We start from the raw sequence: 25080 nt of genomic DNA, 5'->3' as shown, positions 1-25080 counted from the left end.
TAGCCAGATTTCTTTGTTTATTGGAGCCACACACTCTGAAAAATTGTCCTTTTATGTGACTGTCTGTACTTTTGCCCCATTGGTGTTGGGGTTACCCTGGTTAAGGGCCCACAATCCTCAATTTGACTGGGTCTCTGGGGAGATTCTTAGTTGGGGTACTGATTGTTTCAGGAGTTGCTTGAGCCTTCCAGTCAGGCTCTCGCAGCTAAGTTTGACAGGATTGCCAGGGTGTTATGCAGATTTTGCGGACGTGTTCTCCAAAAAAGTTGCAGAGGTTCTACCTCCCCATCACCCCTATGACTGTGCCATTCATTTGTTGCCACATGCTAAGCTTCCCAAGTGCAGGTTGTACTCCCTGTCACGTCCTGAGACTCAGGCTATGGCAGAGTACATTCAGGAGAACTTGGCTAAGGGATTTATCAGACCTTCACAGTCTCCAGTTGGGTCGGGGTTCTTCTTCGTGGGTAAAAAGGACGGTTCGTTGCAACCCTGCATCGACTTCAGGGAATTGAACCGTATCACGATTAAAAACTCATACCCACTGCCTCTAATTTCGGTCTTGTTTGACCAGCTTCGTACTGCCACCATTTTTTCTAAGATTGACCTACGCGGTTCGTACAATCTAATCCAAATAAGAGAGGGGGATGAATGGAAGACTGCCTTTAATACCCACTCAGGGCATTATGAATATTTGGTGATGGCTTTTGGGCTCTGTAATGCCCCGGCAGTCTTCCAGGATTTCATGAACGATGTGCTCAGGGAATATTTGGATAGATTCTTAGTAGTATACTTAGATGACATCCTAATCTTCTCCCATTCCCTGGAGGAACATCGGAAGCATGTACGCTTAGACCTCCAGAAACTCAGAGACCACCGGCTTGGGGCGAAGCTGGAGAAGTGCGAATTTGAAGTTCAGCAAATCGCATTTCTAGGATATATTATCTCCCCAGAAGGTTTCCAAATGGAGGGTTCCAAGGTACAGGCAGTCCTGGATTGGGTGCAGCCCACTAGTTTGAAGGCGCTTCAGCGTTTCCTGGGCTTTGCAAATTTTTATAGACGATTTATCGCTGGATTTTCGTCTATAGTGGCGCCCTTGGTGGCACTCACTAAGAAAGGGGCGGATGTTGCTCACTGGTCTTGTGAGGCTAAAGCGGCTTTTGCCCGTCTCAAAAGGGCATTTGTCTCGGCCAAGGTGCTGCGACACCCAGATCCAGAGCGTCCTTTTGTGGTGGAGGTGGATGCCTCTGAGATGGGTATTGGGGCAGTGCTCTCTCAGATGGGAGTGTCTGATAATCGCCTTCATCCCTGTGCTTACTTTTCCCGTAAATTTTCGCCTGCCGAGATGAATTATGACGTGGGTAACCGGGAATTGTTGGCTATTAAGGATGCACTCGAGGAGTGGAGACACTGGCTTGAGGGGGCTAAGTTTGTGGTCTCAATTCTCACCGACCATAAGAATCTGGCATATTTAGAGTCAGCGAAGCGTCTCAATGCCAGGCAGGCACGATGGGCTTTGTTTTTTGCTCGCTTTAATTTTTTGATAACATATCGCCCTGGGTCAAAAAACATCAAGGCTGATGCGCTCTCGCAGAGTTTTGCTCCAATCCAGCAGACCACCGAGGAGCCGTTGCCCATTGTGTCCCCATCATGTATTAAAGTGGGCATTACCCAGGACCTCTTGTCATTAGTCCTTAGAGCACAGGAGCAGGCTCCTCCAGACCTTCCGGTAGGTTTTTTGTTTGTGCCTCCTAGGTTAAGACAGCGAGTGTTCCTGGAATTCCATGCCAAGAAGTCGGCAGGTCACCCGGGTATTGCCAGAACTCGGGAGTTGCTATCTAGGGCGGTGTGGTGGCCCTCGGTGGCTAAGGATGTGGATCAGTGGGTTCGGGCATGTGTCATCTGTGCCCGAAATAAGACTCCTAGAGGGGTTCCTGTTGGCCCATTACATCCACTTTCTATCCCATCTAAGCCATGGACCCACATTTCAATGGATTTTGTGGTGGACTTGCCCAAATCCTCGGGGATGACAGCCATCTGGGTTGTCGTTGACAGGTTTTCGAAGATGGCGCACTTCGTTCCACTGGTTGGGCTGCCATCGGCCAGACGCCTGTCTGAATTATTTATGCTGCATGTTGTGCGTCTCCACGGGTTGCCACTTGATGTGGTCTCTGACCACGGATCCCAGTTTGTGGCAAAATTCTGGAGGGCATTTTGTTCCGATCTCCAGATTTCTGTCAGCTTGTCGTCAGGCTACCATCCGCAGTCTAATGGGCAGACTGAAAGGGTGAACCAGTCCTTGGAGCAGTTCCTCAGGTGTTATGTCTCCAAGTGTCAGACTGACTGGGTTGCTCATCTGTCCATGGCGGAGTTTGCCTATAACAACGCGGCTCACTCTGCTACAGGGATCTCTCCCTTCCTTTGTGTGTATGGGCATCATCCTAAGGCCAATTCTTTTGACCCCCTGGACTCCACGCCTGGTGGTTCCTCCGTGGTTTCTGTCCTTAGAGGTATTTGGAGGAAAGTGAAGAAAGCCCTTGTGTCTGTGTCATTAGTGACCAAAAGGGTTTTTGATAAGCGGAAAAGACCCTGCAGCTTCAAATTAGAAGACTTCGTCTGATTGTCTACCAAGAATTTGAAGTTGAGACAGCCATCTCATAAGTTAGGCCCCCGGTTCATCGGCCCTTATAAGATCACCAGGGTAATCAATCCGGTGGCATTTCAGTTAGACCTGCCCCGTTCTTTGGGTATCAATAAAACATTTCATTGTTCCCTTTTAAGACGGGCGATTAGTAATCCTTCTTCCAGTGGAAGACCTTATCCTCTTCTGATACGTGGCCAGAAGGAGTTTGTTGTTAAAAAGATTCTTGACTCCAAGATGGTTCGGGGTCGGCTGTCATTTTTGGTGCACTGGAAGGGGTATGGCCCGGAGGAGCGGTCGTGGGTGCGCAGTTGTGATCTTCATGCCCCCAGACTGATACGCTCTTTCTTCTCGCAGCTCCCCGATAAACCTGGTGGTAGGGGTTCTTTGACCCCTCGTCAGAGGGGGGGTACTGTTAGGGTCTCCTGCCCTGTGCTGCCACGTCGTCATGGCAACCGGGAGACAAGTGCTAGCGGAGTAACCTGAGCGCAGCTGATACTCCGGTTCGGGTCTTTTGCTGTGCAGTGGTTACAGGCTCTGTGCACGGCAGGGGATCCGGTGCTGGTTTTTGTGCTCACAGTCTGTGAGGTCTGAGTGGGGCGTGGACAGCACCTGCTTTATAAGGCCTCTTCTCAGGTTAAGCAGATGCTGCTGAATCTTTGTTGGTTAGTCAGTTCCTGAAAGTTAGCCAGTACTGTGTAGCTTTGTATTTGTTGTTGCTTACTGCAAATAGGCCTGGGGATTTGGTACTACACTCTGCCAATCCAGACCTAGCAGTAAGACTGGAGTCAGTCGTTTAACCTGCTGGGGTTTTTTTGCTACTCTGTGAACTTAGCAGGTTTGCGGCTGTATTCTCAGACTGCCTGCCTAAATCCTGTCTCACTGTGCAAGGTGTTCAGGTATTCAGTTTAGTGGCAGTAAGATGAACCTGTGCACTGCAGGTGAGGATTAGGATTGTGGAGACTCTCCTTGTGTCTATCATTCCATCTCTGACCAAGGAGTTTACTGCCACACCCGTTGGTAACCCTTTAGGGTTTTGCTGTTGCCCTTAGCAACAGCATTTCGGGTTCTCTACGTATTAAAACACAACATCTTGCTTTTTTCATCTGAGCATTCCTAATAATAGGGAGACACCCAGTTTCTTAGCCTCTGGGCTTCTCTGTTCACTTTGTGTTTATTTTGTTACCCTATCAACTTCTGTGTACGTAATGTCATATTCCCCAGTCTGTCTGTGAGTTCATTTGTTTTGCATCCCTATCCGTTCAGACACCAGTACATTCCTGCAGGCACTGGTGTGCATAACAGTTCAGACACCAGTACATTCCTGCAGGCACTGGTGTGCATAACACTCTTGCCTTGCCATAAGAATTTATGAAATAGAAAATTAAGATGTTGGGTGTCTTTTAGTGTAATTACATTAGGAAGGGTTTGAACAATATACATAAGACTCGGGAATGAAACCATTTTCATCAAATTGACCCAAAATGCATTATTTTCATATTAAAGAAGCAATTCGGAAGGCATCCAGACCCTTATCGGATACATCAGCGGACCTTGGTGACCTGCAGTTATTCGGTGATCTGTCCCAAGCCACCCTCTTCAAGAGAAATTCCTTTCAGTACTTTACATCAGCCTTGAGAAAGGCAGATATATTTTACCACTGGGGTTTCCCTACTTTGCTTCTCATTGCGCGCGAAGGTTCCACAATCGTAATCAACAACGCCAAAGAAGGATCAAAACGCCTATATTCTTGGAACATTGCGGGTCCATCTAGAAGCCCCTCTCCTCATCGTCGACTCCAGCAGGACTGGTCCACAGTGGAGTAGGTGGCTGGTTTAGGTTGTAGCTATGCCTTTTCATTGCTGCCTATTGGTCTATTATAGTGCTTAACCTACAGTAATTCTATGTCCATTATATTGTGAACTGATGTCCACATTTTTATGGTGCCTCCATATGTTTATTTTTTTAATGTTAAACAGCCTTGAAGAACAGTTGAATTTGTTGGCGGCTGCTTAGTTCTTTTATTGTTGACCTGTCACTTTAATTGTATAACCCTTCTACAGGCAGTATACATTTCCAAAGGAGCCAAGGTTATGGATTCTTCTGACATAGCCAACACATTTGCAGAATATTATTCCCAATTATACAACTTAAAAGATGACCCTAATACCCCCAACCTAAACCCCCGGAGATCTCTGCATTTCTTCAGAATCTCCCCCTAAAATCACTATCAGCTCAAGAAGCCAATCTTAACTCCCCTTGGACTCTTGAGGAAGTTGAGGTGGCTATTGGATCCCTTCCTCTAGACAAAGCCCCTGGCCCTGACGGATTTTCCGCTAACTTTTATAAGCAATTTAAAAGTGTACTGGCTCCTATTTTACTAAATGTTTTGTAATGCTTCTCCTTTCTCTAGATAAATGCTGGAGTCCCAAATTATAACAATTCCGAAACCTGGTAAATCACCTACATCTGTCCAAAATTATCTCCCCATCACTTTACTTAACGTCAATGTCAAATTATTTGTGAAATTAATAGCAAACAGACTTGCTCCTCTGTTACCCACTCTAATTACCCAGATCATGGTGGTTTTGTAGTGGGTAGGCAGGCATCTGACAACACAAGATGAGTGATTGATATCATCAAACACTGCCCACAGTCAGACCGTCCTTTGTTGCTTCTATCCCTCAATGCTGAGAAAGCATTCGATAGTCTTCATTGGAACTATATGCAGCAGACATTGCAGAGGTTTGGTATTGATGGTAACTTTCTTAGTTCCATTTTAGCCTTGTATTCTTGTCTGTCAGCTAGGATGTTCACTAATGGGTGCTACTCTATAAGATTTGATGTAACTAATGGGACTTGACTGGGCTGTCCCTTATCCCCATTGATATTTGCCCTAGTGATAGAGCCATTAGCAAAATATATTAGAATCAACACTATGATTGTGGGCCCCCTCATAGGTGAGAAACAACATAAGCTATGCCTGTTCATGGATGACATTTTGTTGTGTCTTCTGCAACCAGAATCTTCCCTCCTACACTTACATGACGTGCTTGACCTGTATTCCAAATTGTCATATTACATACGTAACACTACTAAAACCAAAGCTCTCCCACTGAACATAAGTAACAGTGAGGTTCTGTCCTTGAAATCTTTATATAAATATGCCTGGCAATCACAGGCCCTTAGTTACTTAGTAGTTAGCCTTTCTAGAGAAGCGGAACTTTTGCCATGTAATTTTGACCCACTTCTTAAAGCGTTTGGAACACTCACCAAAGACTAGATGTTGCAGGATGTTTTACCTAAATTGATGTTCCTCTTTAGAACTATACCTCACCCCTTCCCTAAGAAGACTTGTAATGATTTTTATAGGATCTTAGCAAACTACATCTCGGGGGGAAGGAAACCAAAAATCGCTAGATCTACTCTTACAGCTTCTAAAATTAGGGAAGGAGTAGCTTTCCCAGATTAAGAAAAATATCAGATGGCATGTATTCTGAGCTACATTAGAGATTGGGTTGACATAGACTCAGTGAAGCCTTGGGTAAAAATAGAACAGACAGCTATATCCCCTTACTTGCTGGGAGATTTATTGTGGCTCCCAGTGTCGACTTTTCCCACTTTGGTCAATAAATGTAAAGCAATTCTATCTACGTTGACTGTCTGGCATAGTCTCCTCTCACCAGAGGCTAAACAATAATTTCCTTTTTTGCAGCTTCCATTGTGAGCATTAACTCTTAAGATCCCAAACTTGATGTCACGAACCTCGGGCAGCGGCGACCGCGCTTGTCCCTGCGGGTGGCCTGGTCTGCCCGGCGCCTCTCTTCCCCTGTCAGTCTCCGGCTTCAGCGGCGGGTCGGCGCTGCTCTCCGGCGGCTTCCCGGAAGCAAGGGCGCCGCCATCACAAGCAAGGGCAAGGAGGCGGAGCAGGTCTGACGTCACCTGCCTGCTCCGCCAATCAGGCTAGGGCGGGGAATTTAAAATCAGATACCAGGCAGAGATCCGATGCCTGAGTATCTTCGTTTCTCCTGTGGAAGCTATGATCCAGAGCTCCCTCGTCCCTGCAAGCATCCTGTGCTTCCAAGCATCCTGTCCCTGCAAGCATCCTGTGCTTCCAAGCATCCTGTCCCTGCAAGCATCCTGTGCTTCCAAGCATCCTGTCCCTGCAAGCATCCTGTGCTTCCAAGCATCCTGTCCCTGCAAGCATCCTGTGCTTCCAAGCATCCTGTGCCTACAAGCAACCTGTGCTTCCAAGCATCCTGTGCCTACAAGCAACCTGTGCTTCCAAGCATCCTGTGCCTACAAGCACCTCCGTGCCTCCAGTTACCTCCGTGTCTCCAAGCACCTCGTGCCTCCAAGCACCTCCGTGCCTCCAAGCACCTCCGTGCCTCCAAGCACCTCGTGCCTCCAAGCACCTCGTGCCTCCAAGCACCTCCGCGCCTCAAGCACCTCCGTGCCTCCAGTTACCTCCGTGCCTCCAGTTACCTCCGTGCCTCCAGTTACCTCCGTGCCTCCAAGCACCTCCGTGCCTCCAAGCACCTCGTGCCTCCAAGCACCCCGTGCCTCCAAGCACCTCCGCGCCTCAAAGCACCTCCGTGCCTCCAGTTACCTCCGTGTCTCCAAGCACCTCGTGCCTCCAAGCACCTCGTCCCTCCAAACACCTCGGTGTCTCCAAACACCTCCGTGCCTCCAAGCACCTCCGTGCCTCCAAACACCTCCGTGCCTCCAAGGGTCTCCCAGCACTCCCTGTACTCCCAGTACCTCAGTGCCTTCAATACCACAGTGTCTCCAATATCTCAGTACCCCAGCCTTCATTATTTCTACAAGTCTTGTCTTACAGGAGACCTACAAGAGTTCCTCTGGGCCTCCCGCCTGCCGTCTTAGTTCTGCATGAGGAAGACCTACATCCGGCCATCTCTACTACGACCCAGTGGCGGTTCCTCTTCCCGGTCATCGGAAGAAGCCCCGAGTCCACAACACTCCCAAACCAGGTCAGTGATAGTATACTCAGGCCTCATGGACTCGGGGGATCGGAACACGGACTCTAGTGCCATCCAGAACCTGGCTTCTCGAGTGCAAAGTCAGGAAGCAGCACAAGGTCAGGTGATGCAGTACCTCCAGCAGTTGTCCGGGCGTCTGGATCAGATTCAGGCGTCTCTGGCCTCAGTAATTCCGGCTCCTGTTCCAGCAGTCGCACCAGTTGCCGTTGCCAGCAATGTTCAACCATCGGCCGGTGTCACTCCACGCCTTCAGTTGCCTACTCCGTCCCGCTATAATGGGAATCCCAAAAATTGTCGTGGTTTCTTGAACCAGTGCGAGGTACATTTCGAGCTACTTGCACACAACTTTCCTACAGACCGGTCCAAGGTAGCATATATTATTTCTCTGTTGGAAGGTTCTGCTTTGGATTGGGTGTCTCCATTATGGGAACGATCTGATCCCATGGTTTCCAACTACACCAACTTCATCTCGTCCTTTCGAAGGATTTTCGACGAGCCCGGCAGAATGACCACTGCTTCTTCCGATTTGCTCCGTGTTCGGCAGGGCGCCCGTTCCGTGGGCCAGTACGTGGTTCATTTCCAGACCATTGCTTCCGAACTACGCTGGAATAATGATGCCCTGAGAGCTGCCTTCTGGAACGGTCTTTCCGACCGGCTGAAAGACGAGCTGGTTACTAGAGATCTGCCGGATCCATTAGAAGATTTGATTTCCCTTTGCGTCAAGGTGGATCTTCGGATGCAGGAGCGTGGAAGAGAACGTAACCGTTCGGATCGTTCCAGGTTCCGGAATCCTACTCCTAGGCCGGTGGCCTCACCTAGCTCAGATGAGCCCATGCAAATTAACCGCTCCCGACTGTCTCCGGAAGAACGACAGCGTCGTCGTGAGGGTAAACTCTGCCTTTACTGTGGAGCCGCAGATCATTTTCTTAAATCTTGTAAAGTCCGTCCGGGAAACGGGCAGACCTAGCTTGTTCCGGAGGAGTCAAGCTGGGAGTTACGACAAAAGCTTCTCCAACTTCGGACTGCTTGCTTCCAGTAACTCTAGTCTCCAATTCAGTCTCCAGGTCTTGTGAAGCCCTATTGGATTCCGGAGCTGCAGGGAACTTCGTTTCTTCCTTCTGTGCCCAAAGTTTGGGTTTAAAGTTACGGCCTATCGAGCGGCCAATTTCACTGACGGCTATCAACGGGACTAGAATTTCCAAAGGTCTCATAATGTGGCGCACGGGGCCAGTTAAGCTGCGGGTCGGGGCTCTACATCAGGAAGATTTGGAACTCTTGGTAATCCCAGAAATGCCCCATGATCTGGTTCTTGGAATGCCTTGGCTGAAAAGTCATAACCCCCACATCGATTGGAAGTCGTCACAAATTCTGTCCTGGAGTTCCTTTTGTCACACTAATTGTCTTACTCCTGTTTGTCCGCTCCGTGTTACCTCCAAAACGGATGAAGAGCACATTCCGGAGGCATATCAAGGGTACAAGGACGTATTTTCGGAACAAGCTGCTGACCTGTTACCACCTCACAGGCCTTGGGACTGCCCTATTGACCTTGTCCCAGGGAAGACGCCACCTCGTGGTCGCACATATCCTCTGTCTCTTCCCGAGACTCAAGCCATGTCGGAGTATATTAAGTCCAATATGCTCAAGGGATTCATTCGCCCCTCTTCCTCCCCTGCTGGTGCAGGCTTCTTTTTCGTGAAGAAAAAGGACGGGGGGTTGAGACCATGCATCGACTACCGCGGCCTAAACGACATTACTATTAAGAATAAATACCCCTTGCCACTAATCACAGAGTTATTTGATAGGGTTCGTGGTGCCCGCATTTTTTCAAAACTCGACTTGAGAGGAGCTTATAATCTTATACGCATCCGAGAGGGGGATGAATGGAAGACTGCCTTTAATACCCGAGATGGGCATTACGAATACTTGGTGATGCCGTTTGGTCTTAGTAATGCTCCCGCGGTTTTCCAGGGATTCGTCAACGAAATCTTTCGTGATATGCTGTATCAGAGCGTTGTGGTATATCTGGACGACATACTGATTTTTTCCAAGAATCTTGTCGAACACAGGACTCAAGTCAAAGAGGTGCTACACCGTTTACAAGAGAATCATCTCTACGCCAAGCTTTCCAAATGTACCTTTGAAGTAACATCTATTCCGTTCCTCGGTTATGTCATCTCGGGGACGGAGCTTCGCATGGATCCGGAAAAGTTGTCGGCCATTCGTGATTGGACTCAGCCTCTTTCCCTGAAAGCAATACAAAGGTTCCTGGGCTTTGCGAACTACTACAGGAAATTCATTAAAGGTTTCTCCACCATTGTTGCACCCATTACTGCCCTGACGAGAAAGGGTTCTAATCCTAGTTTGTGGCCTCCGGAAGCCATTGTAGCTTTTTCTCGCTTAAAGTTAGCTTTCACGACGGCTCCAGTTCTCCAACAACCAAATTTCGAGGAACCCTTCTTCTTAGAAGTTGATGCATCTTCAGTCGGGGTGGGGGCTGTCCTCTCCCAGCATTCCTCTGATAAGAAATTACATCCGTGTGGCTTCCACTCTCGTAAATTCTCTCCAGCCGAACGAAATTACTCTATTGGAGACCAGGAACTCTTGGCAATCAAATCTGCCTTGGAAGAATGGAGATATCTTCTAGAAGGGGCTAAACATGTGTTTACCATCTACACGGATCACAAGAATTTACTGTACATCAAATCCGCACAATGTTTGAATCCTCGCCAGGCGAGATGGGCACTTTTCTTTTCCCGATTCTCGTTCATTATCAAGTACCGTGCCGGGACTCTCAATATTAAAGCAGATGCGCTTTCCCGTTCACAGGTTCCCACAGACGAGGATGAACCTCCGGAGCGGGGTTTAATTCTGAATCCAGTTTCTGTCTCTGCTGCTTTAACTACTCCAGCTCCTCCTCCTGGAAGAATGTCCGTACCAGCTAGATTCCGCCCAGGAATACTACGGTGGGTCCATAACTCCAAGTTTTCCGGTCATCCCGGCGCTCAGAAGATGTACAAGTTTCTGCAAAGGTCTTACTGGTGGAACACCATGAGGAAGGATGTACAAGATTGCGTTAATTCATGTCCCCAATGTACACAACATAAATCTCCTCGTCTGCCTCCTGCAGGGTTACTTCGTCCTCTGCCTATCCCTGTGAGACCCTGGACTCACATTTCCATGGACTTCATCACTGACTTGCCCTGTTCCAAGGGTTGCAACACCGTTTGGGTTATCGTTGACCGTTTTTCGAAGATGGCACACTTTGTGCCCTTGACTGGTCTTCCGACAGCACCGAAACTGGCTCTATTGTTTATCCGAGAACATTTTCGTTTGCATGGGTTGCCACAAGAGATTGTTTCTGACCGTGGAGTACAGTTCACCGCCAGGTTTTGGAAAGCCCTTTGTTCAACTCTACACATTAAACTTAAGTTTTCGTCGGCTTATCATCCCCAAACAAATGGACAAACGGAACGAGTCAATCAAGATCTAGAGACTTTTCTTCGGTTGTATCTCTCTCCTTCACAGGACAACTGGGTGGAGTTGTTGCCTTGGGCGGAGTTTGCCCATAACCATTTGTTTCATTCTTCCACTGGGGAATCACCATTTTTCGTCAACTACGGGTTCCATCCCCGTGTTCCGGAATTTCCAAGCCTTCCGATAATAGAGGTTCCTGCTGTAGCGTCCACTCTACGACACTTTGGACAAATTTGGAGAAAGGTTCATACTAATCTTAAGCAGGTTTCTGTTCGGTACAAGTTCTTTGCAGATAAGAAACGGCAAGCCGCACCTCAATATAAAGTTGGGGACAGGGTATGGCTGTCCACACGGAATCTCCGGTTGAAGGTGCCCACCATGAAATTCGCTCCAAGGTTCATCGGTCCTTACCCTGTGCTACAAGTCTTAAATCCTGTGGTCTGTAAACTGGGTTTGCCTGCCCATCTTCGCATACCTAACGCCTTCCATGTTTCTCTACTCCGTCCCCTCATACTGAATCGATTCCACTCAGCACTCCCAAGGCCAACGTCCGTAGTGGCAGAAGCTGGAGCGGAGTTTGAAATCAAAGCTATTCTGGACTCTCGTTATCTTCATAAAAAATTACAGTACTTGGTGGACTGGAAGGGTTATGGACCTGAGGAGAGAAGTTGGATTGGGGCTACTGAAGTAACGGCTCCTCGTCTGATTCGGATCTTCCACTCCAGACATCCGACTAAGCCCGGGAAGTGTCCAGGGGCCACTCCTGGAGGAGGGGGTACTGTCACGAACCTCGGGCAGCGGCGACCGCGCTTGTCCCTGCGGGTGGCCTGGTCTGCCCGGCGCCTCTCTTCCCCTGTCAGTCTCCGGCTTCAGCGGCGGGTCGGCGCTGCTCTCCGGCGGCTTCCCGGAAGCAAGGGCGCCGCCATCACAAGCAAGGGCAAGGAGGCGGAGCAGGTCTGACGTCACCTGCCTGCTCCGCCAATCAGGCTAGGGCGGGGAATTTAAAATCAGATACCAGGCAGAGATCCGATGCCTGAGTATCTTCGTTTCTCCTGTGGAAGCTATGATCCAGAGCTCCCTCGTCCCTGCAAGCATCCTGTGCTTCCAAGCATCCTGTCCCTGCAAGCATCCTGTGCTTCCAAGCATCCTGTCCCTGCAAGCATCCTGTGCTTCCAAGCATCCTGTCCCTGCAAGCATCCTGTGCTTCCAAGCATCCTGTCCCTGCAAGCATCCTGTGCTTCCAAGCATCCTGTGCCTACAAGCAACCTGTGCTTCCAAGCATCCTGTGCCTACAAGCAACCTGTGCTTCCAAGCATCCTGTGCCTACAAGCACCTCCGTGCCTCCAGTTACCTCCGTGTCTCCAAGCACCTCGTGCCTCCAAGCACCTCCGTGCCTCCAAGCACCTCCGTGCCTCCAAGCACCTCGTGCCTCCAAGCACCTCGTGCCTCCAAGCACCTCCGCGCCTCAAGCACCTCCGTGCCTCTAGTTACCTCCGTGCCTCCAGTTACCTCCGTGCCTCCAGTTACCTCCGTGCCTCCAAGCACCTCCGTGCCTCCAAGCACCTCGTGCCTCCAAGCACCCCGTGCCTCCAAGCACCTCCGCGCCTCAAAGCACCTCCGTGCCTCCAGTTACCTCCGTGTCTCCAAGCACCTCGTGCCTCCAAGCACCTCGTCCCTCCAAACACCTCGGTGTCTCCAAACACCTCCGTGCCTCCAAGCACCTCCGTGCCTCCAAACACCTCCGTGCCTCCAAGGGTCTCCCAGCACTCCCTGTACTCCCAGTACCTCAGTGCCTTCAATACCACAGTGTCTCCAATATCTCAGTACCCCAGCCTTCATTATTTCTACAAGTCTTGTCTTACAGGAGACCTACAAGAGTTCCTCTGGGCCTCCCGCCTGCCGTCTTAGTTCTGCATGAGGAAGACCTACATCCGGCCATCTCTACTACGACCCAGTGGCGGTTCCTCTTCCCGGTCATCGGAAGAAGCCCCGAGTCCACAACACTCCCAAACCAGGTCAGTGATACTTGAACTTGCTCTCTTGGTCTGATTGTGGTCTCCAGACCCATCAAGATATGCATTTGCTAGATAAAATATTTTCTTTTACGCATCTACAAACACACTTCCATATTCCAAAACAAGACTTTTATAAGTATCTCCAAATAAGGAACTCGCTTTCTAAATACTGCCCCAATCCCTCAGTACCTAACTGCCTTCCTAAAATGCTCCCTCTCCTTATTCACTCTAAACATTGTCGAGGTAATATCTCTAGATGGTACAAGTATCTAATTTCAGAGACAATGAATCCTACTTTTGTTTCCCAGAGTACATTGGAGAAAGATTTGCCCAATGTCTTTACTGAAGAGGTGTGGACAAGTATTTATCGCTCATGTTTTAAAATTTCACAATATGTTAATCATTCGGACATGTTTTTTAAATTGATTCATAGGGCATATCTCACCCTAGATCGTCTTTATAAAATATGGCCAGACGTCTCTCCCTACTGTTGGAGGGGTTGTGGACAAATAAGGAGCATTATACATATTTTATATACATGCCCGATCTTACAACCCCTCTGGAGAGAGATCTCTGTTTTAATAACATTGAGGCTATTGACACGGCATCCCTATCCTCCCTGTTCAACTCGCTTCTCTCTAATGCCCTGAACAAGCCACATCCCTATACAATGCATCTCTTACTTCTGCTCTTGATTCTGTCACTCCACCAATACTATTCACCCTCATAGATCAGCACCTCAATCCTGGAACACCAAATGCACTAGATATCTTCAAAAATGCTCAAGTACTGCCGAGCAACAGTGGAGGAAATGACGCTCTAAGGCAGACTTCCTTCATTTCAATCTTCTGCTCTCGTCCTTCAGTGCTGTCCTTTCCCTCGCTAACCAATCATACTTCCAAATTTTCATCTCTACCCAGTCTTCCAACCCCTGGTGCCTCTTTGTCTCTGTCAACTCCCTCCTATGCCTACTGTCACCTCCTCTCCCATCCTCATTGTCTGCTCTTGAATTTTGCCACTTATGTTACATCTAAGATTGACTCCATACATCGGGACATCACATCCCACCAGACCAGCAACCAGCCACCACCCATACCTTGCCACCCCTCTCCTTTCCTCTCATCAACTCTGACATATTTCTCCCTTGGATCTGGTGAGGAAGTCATGGCCCTCATCCATTCCACCCCACCACCTCCCCACTTGACCCTATACCGTTCTCTGCTACCTCGTTCCTTCTGCCTGCTTCCATCTTGCCAACCTTGTCAATAGCTCCCTCTCATCAGGCACTGTCCCCTCTGCCTTCAAGTATGCTCTTGTCTCTCCCATTCTTAAAAAAACCTACACTTGATCCAAACACCCTCTTCAACTATCGACCCATCTCTCTCCTCCCTTTTGCCTCTAAACTCCTTGAGCGTATGGTCTATAACCGCCTCACTGCCTTTCTCTCCTCCCACTCACTGCTTGACCCATTCCAGCCTGGTTTCCATCCTCTTATCTCTGCTGAAACTGCCCTCACAAAAGTCTGCAATAACCTCCATTCGGCTAAATCTTAGGGCCATTACTCCCTGCTTATTCTTCTTGATCTCTCTGCTGCTTTTGACACTGTGGGCCATCCTCTTCTTCTGCAAATCCTTCACTCTTTTGGTCTGTATGATACTGCCCTCTCCTGGCTGTCCTCCTACCTCTCTAATTGTTGCTTCTCTGTCTCCTCTCATGACACTACAACCCCCCATTTCCACTAACTGTTGGTGTCCCCCAGGTTCAGTTCTTGGTTCTCTCATTTTTTTCTCTCTATACGTCCTCTTTAGGTCAACTCATTAGTTCTATTAACTTCCAATATCACCTCTATACTGATGACACTCAAATCTACCTTTCTTCCCCTGATCTCTCCCTGGATCTCCTCACTCGTACCTCTGACTATTTCTCTGCTATCTCTTCCTGGAACTTTCTTTAACTCAACATGTCCAAGACTGAGCTGATCATCTACCAATGCTCCCGCACATCCTGACCTCCCACAATCTCATTATCCATTGATGGCAAGACTATCGCCTCTAGATCCCATGTATGCTGTCTTGGCGTAATCCTTGGCTCCTCCTTCTCCTTCAAGCCACACATTCAGCACCTCTCACAAACCTGTCATTTTCATCTCAAAAATATCTCCAGGATCACACCCTTTCTCACCCAGGTTGCCACCAAGAACATTATCCACTTACTGATCATTTCCAGACTGGATCACTGTAATCTCCTCCTAACTTGCCTTCCTGACAACTACCTCTCTCCACTCCACTCTATCCTCAATACTGCAGCCCAACTCATCTTTCTCACCAAATGCACTATGTCCACATCCCCACTCCTACAAGCCCTTCACTGGCTTCCTTTCCCTTTCAGAATCCAATTCAAACTTCTTACACTTCCTTACAAAGCACTCACCCACTCCTCTCCCATTTACATCTCTGACCTTATCTCCCTTAACTCTCCCACCCATCCTCTTTGCTCTGCTAATGCACTCCATCTATCCTGTCTTTTTCATGTGCTGCTCCCTTGCTCTGGAATTTTCTACCTATCCCCCTCAAACTCTCCACCTTTCTACAGAACTTCAAATCGGCACTTAAGACCCACTTCTTTACCAAAACCAGCCAAATCTCATCCTAACCCTTTGTTCCATGCTCGGTCTATTCCATCTGTGTCACCCCTGTCTGTCTCCCCCTTCCCTTTAGAATGTAAGCTCTCATGAGTGGGGCCTTCTTCCCTCATGTGCTTATCCTTTTCTTACTTTATTAATCCTCAATTACCCAAATCCTGCAATTTTTCAGCCACCTTGATACTTTTCTCAGTGTCAGAGCAGAAAACTACTCCCTGTGTAGTTTTAATTGAGTCTACAGTCCTGTAATCTCCTGGTCCAGTTGTGCACTGGGCAGCAGAAACAGGGGATCTCCGTCAGGAACCTCCAAGTCTGATAAAGATTGTGATTCTGTCACCCCTCAATTCACCAAATTACAGCAGTGTCAGTCATTCCGATCAGCATACAGCTGTGTCCACAGATGGTGAATTAACACGACAGGCTTTGTGTTTCCAGATTCACTCTGGGGTGCTTTATTGTGTTAAAGGGATTATACAGTCTGCACATTTGTTATCTGATTTTACATGACACATGCGACAATTGGTTTAAAACATTACATATGCATTAGAGACTAATGGTAATAGGGTGCTTTATTGTATAATTTTTTAATAAGCAAATAAATCTTTTCTTTTATCCACTTAATTTTCCCCTTCAAAAACATTCATAAAATATTTTTTTTAATGTTAAATTCATTTTTTTTTAAATATTTAAATATGTTTTTCACATATGCAGAACAAACTACTCATCAAAAACTGAAGGACACTGTGGGGCAGCATGGTCGCAAGTGGTCTGACCATGCCAGTTCATTTTTTTTAAACAATAAATCAAGTTACTTAGAAATAATTCATTATTTATAGTCTTCAAAGAAATCCATACGGCCTTGAACAAGATAAGTTGTAATAATCAGCACTTAAGGAATATAGGGGTATATTTACTAAGCCTTGGATGGAGATAAAGTGGACAGAGACAAAGTCCCAGCCAATCATGCTCATGACTCATTGGGGCATTATATGAGTCACAGGGCCTGTCCTCACAGCATGCTCCCATCTCTCTGCATGTCAGGTGGCCATGCAGAGCACCAGGAGGCAGAATTTCTGGGCCAGGTCCTGTTTATCTGAACCAGGCAGAAAGCAGACTTGTACAGCAAGTTCCAGTCTCCCTGTATGGCTGCATCGTCCCATCAGGCCATTGGCCCTTCTGTTATTTTTCCAGAAGTACCAGATGGGCAGACCAGCCCTGGTTCCTGAGATAAAGAAGAAAATGATGGAGCTAATGAGCTGCTGATATACTGAATAAATGTGTCTATTTATGTTATTGCTGATATGTATAGCAGCGTGTCCTGCTGCTGTGATGTGTATGTATCTCGGCATAGCTTCCCATAACCTCCAGCAGCCCTAGGCTCTCTCACTGAAAGCAATAAGTAGTGACCACTATCACATGCTGTCTAATGCTAGCTACCTAATGGATATGCATTACTGGCAACAGCATAATAGGACACATCTGTGTATATAAAGTCCTGATCCTCCAATGTCCAAATCCTCTAATATCCAAATTAGAATTATGAGGGATTGGTTTCTTGAAAACCAAGCCCTCATGAACTTTTGGGATCCAAGGGAATCCTAACACTAGCTCAGGTTTTCCTGCTATGCTTGTACTGTAAAATAATGCAAAATATCATCTTCCCCATGCCAGATCTCGCATGTTTTGTATTTGATATAAATCTCTCCCTTTGGAGAGTCATAGGGGGGGTAAGCCAACTTGCAATCCCTTAGTTCTTCTAATAGCTAAAAACTGGTATATGTTAAGTTGTTAGTTTGCTCCAGCACAAATTTCTAAGATCCCTAAAACCTCACGAGAGGGTCTTGTGCCTACAACAGCCATATGCTTTTCCCTACATGCCTGATATGCACACATGTACTTAAGTGGCTGCCAGGACTTAAACCTCTAGCTGTATAGGATAACTCAGTTGGTGTTACATTCACTGTACTCGATACTCAAGAGACAGGGTGGATAATCTCCTAATACAGGAACATGACACTGCAGAAAAGTGAGTGTAGCGGCAACCCCTATGGAAACCCTGACTATGTTGTCTCTTCCACGGCTTGGTCTGTGCCTGTGAGACTATGTGTTCTTGAGCCCACGGCAGCTGCGTTTGAAGGGCGGATTAGTTATGCCCAACTTCAATGCCCCCCGGTCTTAATTGGAGACAAGGCGTAACCCAAGACTGAAAGAGAACAAGGGGAACCTCTAACTAAAAGAGAAATACAGAGATAGGGGAAACTACTAACACTACAACAAAAAGTATGTGCGGCACGGCAGCCAAGACAAAACCATAACATAATGCGACCAAGGGTGTAAGGTGCGGCAAAGCTGCTACTCATGACGCCGATAAAAAGGGTGCACATAGATGGACAGGAACCCCATGGACGCAGACACTGACACACAGGACCGGAATCTGGACAAATTCCAAGGAACAGACTCAGGACACCAGGACTCAGGACTACCGGATAACAGGATAACCGGAAAACTAGATCTCAGGAAAGGAACACTCAAGGGCAGGAAGCAGCTCCACAAGAAGCTGACAGGTTCTCACAGGAACATACAGGTATGATGACAAACTTCTATCACCAGCCCTGGACTGCAGAGCTAGCTTGGTAATAAGGGAAGCACGCGCAATCAGGATGGCTGGAAGCCAGGAACAAGGTAATGGCCACAACACTGGCAGGTGAGGTACACAGACAAGAGACAGACTGCAGTACAGAGACTCACCACATAATGACCAAATATCTGACAGGTGAGGCTTAACACATAGAAACAGGCTGCAATTACACAGACTCACCACCGGCGGACAACAAGAGGCTTCTAAACCAGTACAAGATAAATCTTGGCATGCAAACAGAACTATAACATAAAAATAATAAACAGAAAGCAAACGGGAATGAACCACTGCTTGTGGTTTATAACAGTACCCCCTCCTTAACGGTGGACTCTGGACACCCTATAAAAGCCAAGGGGAACAGAAACAGAAGTATAACATAAAATACATAGCAAAATGCAAAACAGGAATGAGCCACTGCCGTGGCTCATAACAGTTGGCTGGAGACCGCAGGATTATTGTCTGGAGTGGTAACTGCAAGCAAATACAGAGTGACATAAAATCATTTAACTGAAGACTTGACTGTGGAATACTGGTAGTGTTCAGGATTCTGGAGCAAGATATGACAGGGATCTCTCAGTGTAGTAATATGCAAACTGTGGGTGTAGACTTTAATATAAGGTAGTATTATTAGGTCTGGAATTTATTACGGTATACTTTAAAGATCCTGGTTGTTAAGAGGTGAGATCCACAGTTTGAATATATGCACAAGCTCAGAGACAGTACTTTAGTAGCAAGGACAGACTATATTGCACAGTCACTTAGCTAAGAGTCTTTTGGTTCTTTACCAGGCAGAGCAAGGCAAGGCTTGTACTAGGGCTGGCTGAAAAAACTTCCAGATTAGATGTCAGGTACAAGAATCATGAGCTCACGCAGTCAGGACATTCAAGAAACACAGGTAAGGACCAATAGCAGAATGCCAGGCAGACCAGCCCCCTTAATGATTAACAGATTGCAGCTGTAAAGCTGCACAAACACACAGGTGTCCCGGCTGCTTGGCAACAGCCATGACCAGGGTAGAGAGTGGCCAACACAATGTGGTGTTCCAGACCAGGAAAAAAGCGTGACCCATTACATTGATGAACCTCAGCAGTGGCTATTAAATTGAGCTGGTGATGTAGAGAAAGGTCTGCCTGTGAATGAGCTGGTGTTTTGTACCAATTGTTCACATATCTGTGGTTACCTGGACAGTGAGTTCAATGGCATTTTGTTGGCCAAAATTGCACGGTATTGGAGACAGGTCAAACAATATGGGTCACCAAGCTTTAAAGCCATTGCCTGTACTGTATGTTAAAATTGAGAATCCATACATGGCATAAGTCCTTGTCATTAGTGCATTTGTACCATGTATAAGTAGATGGTTGGCAATCTTTCTAACCTTGAAACTCCTCTCTTTAGTGCTATACAATCAGTATTTGTTAGCACTCAGTGATAGGTGATTTGTAATGGGTTATTAGTCATTGGATACCCTGCTATAATTAGGTTTTCTAATTATCTAAGTCTTTCTTTGTTCTATCACAACCCTTGATGCCTGCTTATCTGCCTGTGAAAAGTGGGCTATTCATTTTGGTCAAAGTCTTTCCTGTTCTTCACATGCAAAGGATTCTTGGATCTGAGCTCAATCAAGACATTGAGCCAGATATAATGAAGTCTGAGTTGGCCAGAGGTGTGGATTCCCGGCCGAACATGGATGTTTTTTTTTAAATGGCAATCATGTACAAGGCAATAACATGCCTTGTAAATGATCGCCACTTTAAAAAATGCCCGAGCTCATCTGGGAACCTGCACCTTCAGCCAACTCAGACTTCATTACATCCGGTGCATTGTCTGCTCACTTTTTTGGATAGATTGTTATATGTAATTGTAAAACTGAATTTAGAACTTTAACTATGTGTTTGCCTGACATTTTTTTATTGGTATCTTTTGTCCAATACACTGAAACGTGAATGTCTGATTATGAGTTTGCAACTAACTAAAATCCTATACCGCTTGCAGAATTGGCTTTCATAAAAATAAATCAACACAGTTTATAAATGACAACCAAAAACCAAAACAATCTTCAGTTAAAGCTGTTAATGGTTTAAATGAATCACACTAAGGGAATATGCATTTTAATATATAACATCTTGAAGAAAAACTCTCAATAGGCTTATGCACCAGAGATACATTAATGCAATAACTTATTATTATTGTTGTTATCATCATTATTATTATTATTATTATTAGTAGTAGTAGTAGTAGTAGTAGTAGTAGTAGTAGTAGTAGTAGTATTAGTAGTAGTAGTAGTAGTAGTAGCAATTAATTCAATACAGGGGTCAAAAGGGTTGTGCAGCACCATATATATGGAACAAAAACGGCATTAAATTACATAACTACAAACTAAAAAACTAAATCACTTGGTATAAAACAGAATGCAATTGGAATAACTATACAGAGAAAGCACAGGGAACAGGGTGTAGATATATGAGAAGCTGTAAACTAGAGTAGGAAAATAGTCTTCCTGGAATGCTTGAAGCCTAAGAGGTTGATAAAAGTCTAAAAGAAAATGGAAGCAATTTCAAAAGATGGGACAGTCCAGCAATAATCCAGATGTGAGTGTGGGTAATGTTGATCAGGGAATGGGTGTGGAGAATAAACTGGATTTCTAGGGTAGACATGTTTGATTGAAAGCTTTGTATGTGTGGGTGAGAAGTTTGAATTTTATTCTGGGAGTAATAGAGAGCCAGTAGATTAATGGCAGAGGAGCAGCAATGACAAAGAAATGTGAAGCAGACAGCATAGATAAGAGTAGCCTGTAGAGGTGCAATGGGGACCATAAATGAGTAGATTACAGTAATTTAGAAAAAAAAATGATGATGGCATGGTTGAGAGTTTTAGTAGGGTGAGGAAGGCCCTGATTCTGGAAATATTGTGGAGGTGCAAATTACAGTATTGGGAGATGGATTGAAGGTAGGGTAGGAAGAGTCCCAGTTGACAACTATTTGAGATATACAGATGTGAATGGGCAAATATTCTCTCTAAGTGCTGTAGAATATGAGTGCATTATATATAGTAAATAACTGGTAATAAATAATTAAATAAATTATTTTAAAATATTAAGCTTTATATGACATTGTGCTGTTTATGGAAAGATGGCTGATAGTTAATAGATTACACAGGAAAGGTCATAGGGAGAAATATTAGAGGAAGATTGGTCCATACAGTATGTGTATTGTAGGCATAGATGTAGTATTAGAGGACAAAGAAATGGAAAGTACAGTGAATATCATTTATAGAAGTTAACAGCCAAGAGACCGGGAGCAAGGTATATTGTAATTTTCTCATTTTGGAGAGATAGATAGATAGATATGCTAAGAAAAATGGTGCTTATTGATCTATTAATGCCAGTCATTTATTATTATGAGTAAAGATGTTTTTTACCCCTGCATAAAAGCTCTTTTCTCTTCACATGAGGCACCCTCAGTATATTGTAGCATTTAGGGAAAAACATGCAGCCTAATATTCCAATGCATGAGGCTAATATAGCAAACACCTCTACAATGACCATATGTTTCCCCTTACTGCTCAGATAGGCTGGGATGGCACAGACCCACACGCTGCAGAACACCAGCATGCTGAATGTGATATATTTGGCCTCATTATAGATGTCCGGTAATGTCCTCACCATGAAAGCTAGAACAAAGCTCACAGATGCCAGGAGTCCCATGTAACCCAACATAAAATAAAATGCCAGCACAGAACCCTCATTACATTGGATGATGATAGTCCCAGGATATGTGTCCATGTTAAACTCTTGAAATGGAGGAGAAACTGACAACCAGATGACACCATTCAGGACCTGAACAGATGAGCAGAACAGGACTAAAGAATTTGGTAGTTTGACTCCCATCCATTTTGTCCAGTAACTTCCAGGTCTTGTGGCCTTAAAAGCAATGCAAACCATGATAGTCTTGGCCAGGACTGAGGACACAGTGATAGTAAATATGACTCCAAAGCATATCTGCCGCAGCATGCAGGTTATATCCACTGGGCGACCAAGGAAGAGAAATACACAGAGTAAACACAACTTTAGGGAGATGAGGAGAATAAAGCTGAGGTTCTGATTATTAGCTCTGACAATTTGACTGCTCCGGAAGTAGACAAATATTGCAAATATGAAGACAATTATAGCAGAAAATAATACAGCTATGCCAGAGAAAAACAAAGTCATATAGTCCACTTCATATGAAAGAAACTCTTGTGCTTTGGAAATACAGCTGTTTTTAGCATCATTAGGCCATTCAGTATCAGAGCATTTTACACAATTTTCATTATCTATGGAACAAAAATGTGACATAAAATATTGTAGTAACAAGTTGCCTCTCTCTCTCTCTCTCTCTCTTTCTCTCCCTCTCTCTCATAGGGAATAATGGGACCTATTTACTAATCCTTGGATGGAGATAAAGTGGACTGAGATAAATGACCAGCCAATCAGCTCCTAACGGCCATGTCTCCAAGGTTTACTAAATAGACCCAAATATTACTAATAGGGAACAAATGAAGGAAAGTGTTGTGGGCAGGGGGTATGTGAAGGCAAAGCTAGTAAATATTGGGTATCATATTATGGTAGAGCTGAAGGGCAGTGGGTTGAATGTGAGAGTATTACTTGTTGGTGGGAGCATGTGCTGATGGGCAGGTGATGCCAGTGGGAAGTGGAAGAAGCGATAGAAAAAATGTAGCCGTAGTGTTACCCTCATTGTTTCTCAAGTATTTATCTCTCCCTCCCATTATTTCACACATGCTGGGACAAATGAACTAGCCCATAATTTGCAGACAACTGTGCAAATGCTTCTACATTTATGGCAGGAATTATTTTCACACAAAATCATCCTAACTTTCATTAAAAACAAATTGTTGCAACAAATCTAACAGTAATAGTACAGTGGATTGCAGCAGTGGCCACTAATTTAAAGATGTTGCACTTGGATCATTTTCACTTTGTTATTCTCTCTATTTTATATGACTACATCTCAGTTCTGCATCCAGTCTCCCCTCATCTAGTACTTTCTTCTCTATCATTACCTATATTTTATTTGACAAATTAATTGATGCAAAGCAATTCTGTATTTTGTTTACATAGTTTTGGATACATTTTGAAAATTGCCAAATTATTTGTTCATCTTTAGATATTGAAAAGATTTACAGAAGTCAAAAATATCTTCTCAGATAGAAAATAGAGAAAAAGTTGACATTTCTAAGTCTAAACATAAAATGCCAGAAACGCATGGAAGCTTTTTCTATATTCCCCATAAAATGTACTAAAGTCTTAATAATAGGTTTTAAAAATACACACATTTAATTAATTCTTAAACAATAAAATTAATTAACTAATAAAAGTGTTGCACATTATGCTCTGGAGACATCATATAACAAGCAGTGCAATGTGTGTTCTTCATTGCATGTTTATACATTTTTTAAGTTCATTTTTGGCAACATTTCTTCAACTCAGAAGTCAGGCCTAAGTTACAGAACTCAGAGTCAGGCCTACACACACACACACACACACACACACACACACACACACACACACACACACACACACACACACACACACACACATCCTTTGCAGAAAGGGTTTTCTTTTGGTGTTTAGAATCTTCAACAATTAACAATGCATGTCAATGGAAATTTTAACATCTTGATTTAATTTGCTTTATAAAAATAACGGAACTATTTAATGTATAGTTAGTAAATTAATGTAAATACATTTTCTCTCCCCTGCACTTGTAGTTGCAAAGCAAAATCTAAAAATACTGTACCAGACTTATTGGATATTTCTCCTTCTGAGCACGGCACACAGTTATAGCAGCATGCATGGTATCCTTCCTTTGCTGCTTTTCTGTATCCATCAGAACACTTTTCAGAACATTGTCCATGCGGCATCTGTGACAAAAAGAGTTACGGCTCAGAAGTTTTACTTAACATTCCATCATTCCCCCTATTTTTGACACTAACCGCTTTGGATCAGTACAACCAATCTGCAGATATACTGGCAAGCAGTAAAGTTTTGGATAGGGAATTTGTTTTAATAAATCAGTTGCAGAAATATATCCCAAATTTCCAGAACTATTTTATTTGAAACTTTAAGTATTTGAAATTAAAATCAGTAGAAAAGTTATCTACAGTATGATATTTTGGCTACACTACTTTAGATTATTATTTTTATTTTCTTTGTGACATACTTTACATATTTCTGTGACAAAATACTTTATTTGTTGTGCATCATTAATTTATGGTTGTAGTATAATGTGGATGCAGGGATGCTTTTAGTACAGATGGGTGGTAGGAAAACAACATATATAAAAATATAGAGATGCTGCTGTCATTAGTTTAGAGCAGTTAATTAGATCCCTTAAGGTAGACTTAAAACATTGACCACCCTTAATGATAGTAGCTACTGTACAACTTTTAGTTTAAATTATAGCATTGTCCCATGAGTTTGCCATCACACTAGCTCTTTGGTACTCTCCAAAATTCATACAATGAACCCAGACATTCTGTCACTAAAAGTTAATGAGTTAAACATATCGCAAATGAATATAATGGACTTGCAATATAAGCTTAATGTACAATCTTAAAAGAAAAAAATGTCCTCTTGGATTTTAAGGCAATTAACTTACATTATTAAAATGTAACAC

General features: G+C 44.9%; 1 protein-coding gene across 1 annotated transcript in view; it reads right to left on the bottom strand.

The window, feature by feature from the left end:
• LOC135014379 (extracellular calcium-sensing receptor-like) overlaps positions 1-25080 on the bottom strand; it is a 365092-nt gene that overhangs the window by 141013 nt on the left and 198999 nt on the right. Inside the window, exon 2 of the transcript XR_010213028.1 lies at positions 24202-24325. The gene's annotated coding sequence lies outside the window, so the exon portion shown is untranslated. The remainder of the gene's footprint in view (positions 1-24201; positions 24326-25080) is intronic.

The sequence above is a fragment of the Pseudophryne corroboree genome, chromosome 1, assembly GCF_028390025.1.
Source record: "Pseudophryne corroboree isolate aPseCor3 chromosome 1, aPseCor3.hap2, whole genome shotgun sequence".
Classification (NCBI taxonomy): domain Eukaryota; kingdom Metazoa; phylum Chordata; class Amphibia; order Anura; family Myobatrachidae; genus Pseudophryne; species Pseudophryne corroboree.
Note: the sequence above shows the minus strand (reverse complement) of the source record. Positions and strands in the feature narration are given on the sequence as shown.